Genomic DNA, 3,332 nt, shown 5'->3' with positions numbered 1-3,332 from the left:
TTAATGGTTTTAATAGACTTGTATGTGAAAGAAAAATAATTGTCAAATGCTAAATAAAATAAAAGAATTATGAAAATTATTATTGACAAATGATTTTAAATAAAAACTATTACTGAAACCATAAGTGTGGTTTAATGGTTTTGATAGTGTTCTACACGAAACCAAACTAATTGTTTAATGGTTTTGCTATGGGTATGGTTTCTGTGAGTTGTACTCCAAAACCATTAGATGTACTTAATGGTTTTCTTTGATCCAACATGGTGCATATCACAATCAAAAATAAAAAAACATATGGAATTTTCTAACCATAACAGAACATTTTCAAAACCATCAGATTCAGGCACCAACTTTGAATTCTTAGCAACAGAATCACAATTCTCAGAAAAATTCCCAATTTGATTTCGACAATTTCTCAAACCAAGTCCATCATCAATTTTCCCAAATTCAAATCAATCCCTAATCCCTCCAACTCATTACTCTCAATTCTCCTCCTCTTCAACGTCGTCCTTTCACAATCAACGTCGTCCTTTTTCTTCCAAAAATCAAGAATGCAAAGGAACTTGAAAATCTCCAGCAAACTTCATCACCAAACCAATCAAACCCATCATCTATATGTAACCAAAATTGAAAATCATAGCAAGATTCGAATTCAAACACAAAATCATCGGTAGTAACAGTTGACAAATTCCTGAAAGGATGGGACCTGAGAATTGAACCAAAACAAGTGAATGAAATAAAAGTGAAGAAAATATGAATTTCAATCAAAACAGAACACAGTAACATACCTTTGATTTTCTCAATGCGTCTCTTGATTTCTTGTGAACAAGCTTCACAATACATGTGAACTTTCAGAATCACTATCATAACCTTAGGCTGCACCATATAATAAAATAAAATGATAAAAATGATTCATCACAGATTCAGATAAATTTAAAAAGAAAAAAAATAATTAATTAACCTCTTCAGCTTTCTTTTCTTCCTCTAGCTTAGGTTTCTCTTTCTCTTCAATTTTTTTCTCTTGTTCTGAAGGTGGTTTTGGGATCGGAGAAAGAAGCTCAACTTGTCTATGACTCTTCCTCTAAACTCTTTCAAGAACCTTCAATGGATCCGCTTTTTCTCCTTTAACAACAACCTTGTGAGATTTGCAATCAGTAACCACATCTTCATAATTATAAATATACACGATTTCACGCATAGCGTTCCGCAATTCAAAATTGAAATCTCTACAAATTCACAATCACGCAAACTTGTCACGAATTACAATACACACATACCTCAGAAGAATAGGGATGATCTGCAATTCCGTTTGGGATCGGCGACCTAGGAATCGAATAAGCTGTTTGTGCAAAATAGCTTATTTTGTGCAAAATAGCTTATTTTGTGCAAAATAGCTTATTTTGTGCAAAATAGTTGTTTTGCACAAATAAGCTGTTTTGTATAAATAAGTTGTTTTGAATAAACTGTTTTGCACAAATAAGCTATTTTGTAAAAATAAGTTGTTTCAAATAAGCAGTTTTGTATAAATAAGCTGTTTTGAATAAGCTGTTTTGCACAAATACGCTGTTTTGTATAAATAAGTTGTTTCGAATAAGCTGTTTTGCATAAATAAACTGTTTTGAATAAGTTGTTTTGCATAAATATGTTGTTTTGCATAAATAAGTTGTTTTGAATAAGTTGTTTTTAAAATGAATTTGGAATAAGCTGTTTTGTATAAATAAGCTGTCTTGAATAAGCTGTTTTGCACAAATAAGCTGTTTTGTATAAATAAGTTGTTTTGAATAAGCTGTTTTGCACAAATAAGCTCTTTTGTATAAATAAGTTGTTTCGAATAAGCTGTTTTGCATAAATAAGCTGTTTTGAATAAGTTGTTTTGCATAAATATGTTGTTTTGCGTAAATAAGTTGTTTTGAATAAGTTGTTTTTTAAAATGAAATCGGAATAAGTTGTTTTGTATAAATAAGCTGTTTTGAATAAGCTGTTTTGCACAAATAAGATGTTTTGTATAAATAAGTTGTTTTGAATAAGTTGTTTTGCACAAATAAGCTATTTTGAATAAGTTGTTTTGCATAAATATGTTGTTTTGCATAAATAAGTTGTTTTGAATAAGTTGTTTTTTAAAATGAAATCGGAATAAGCTGTTTTGTATAAATAAGCTGTTTTGAATAAGCTGTTTTGAACAAATAAGTTGTTTTGCATAAATAAGTTGTTTCGAATAAGCGGTTTTAAAAAAAGTGATCCTAATAAGTTGTTTCGAATAAGCTGTTTTGCATAAATAAGCTATTTTGAATAAGTTGGTTTTTAAAATTAATCGAAATAAGCTGTTTTGTATAAATAAGTTGTTTTGAATAAGCTGTTTTGCACAAATAAGCTGTTTTGTATAAATAAGTTGTTTTGAATAAGCTGTTTAGCACAAATAAGCTCTTTTGTATAAATAAGTTGTTTCAAATAAGCTGTTTTGCATAAATAAGCTGTTTTGAATAAGTTGTTTTGCATAAATATGTTGTTTTGCATAAATAAGTTGTTTTGAATAAGTTGTTTATTAAAATGAAATCGAAATAAGTTGTTTTGTATAAATAAGCTGTTTTGAATAAGCTGTTTTGTATAAATAAGTTGTTTTGAATAAGTTGTTTTGCACAAATAAGCTATTTTGTATAAATAAGTTGTTTCGAATAAGCTGTTTTGCATAAATAAGCTGTTTTGAATAAGTTGTTTTTGCATAAATATGTTGTTTTGCATAAATAAGTTGTTGTGAATAAGTTGTTTTTTAAAATGAAATCGGAATAAGTTGTTTTGTATAAATAAGCTGTTTTGATCAAATAAGCTGTTTTGCATAAATAAGCTGTTTTGAATAAGCGGTTTTAAAAAAAGTGATCCTAATAAGTTGTTTCGAATAAGCTGTTTTGCATAAATAAGCTATTTTGAATAAGTTGGTTTTTAAAATTAATCGGAATAAGCTGTTTTGTATAAATAAGTTGTTTTGAATAAGCTGTTTTGCACAAATAAGCTGTTTTGTATAAATAAGTTGTTTTGAATAAGCTGTTTTGCACTAATAAGCTCTTTTGTATAAATAAGTTGTTTCAAATAAGCTGTTTTGCATAAATAAGCTGTTTTGAATAAGTTGTTTTGCATAAATAAGTTGTTTTGAATAAGTTGTTTTTTAAAATGAAATCGGAATAAGTTGTTTTGTATAAATAAGCTGTTTTGAATAAGCTGTTTTGCACTAATAAGCTATTTTGTATAAATAAGTTGTTTTGAATAAGTTGTTTTGCACAAATAAGCTATTTTGTATAAATAAGTTGTTTCGAATAAGCTGTTTTGCATAAATAAGCTGT

The 3,332-nt window shown here is 27.8% G+C and overlaps 1 long non-coding RNA gene across 2 annotated transcripts; it reads right to left on the bottom strand.

Moving 5' to 3' along the window:
* Positions 1 to 284: 284 nt before the first annotated feature.
* On the bottom strand, positions 285 to 1,364 carry LOC146932126 (uncharacterized). Of its 2 annotated transcripts, XR_015008388.1 has the most exons (4): positions 1,275 to 1,364; positions 959 to 1,132; positions 786 to 873; positions 285 to 703 (listed from the first exon to the last, which is right to left on the bottom strand). It is a non-coding gene; the product is annotated as an uncharacterized LOC146932126 (long non-coding RNA). The 2 variants fall into 2 exon arrangements; XR_015008387.1 differs by lacking the exon at positions 1,275 to 1,364 and having other exon boundaries at positions 959 to 1,161.
* Between the last annotated feature and the right edge of the window lie 1,968 nt (positions 1,365 to 3,332).

This window comes from Medicago sativa, chromosome 4, assembly GCF_051527215.1.
Source record: "Medicago sativa cultivar Bolivia chromosome 4, Bolivia_mono, whole genome shotgun sequence".
NCBI classification, from domain to species: domain Eukaryota; kingdom Viridiplantae; phylum Streptophyta; class Magnoliopsida; order Fabales; family Fabaceae; genus Medicago; species Medicago sativa.
Note: the sequence above shows the minus strand (reverse complement) of the source record. Positions and strands in the feature narration are given on the sequence as shown.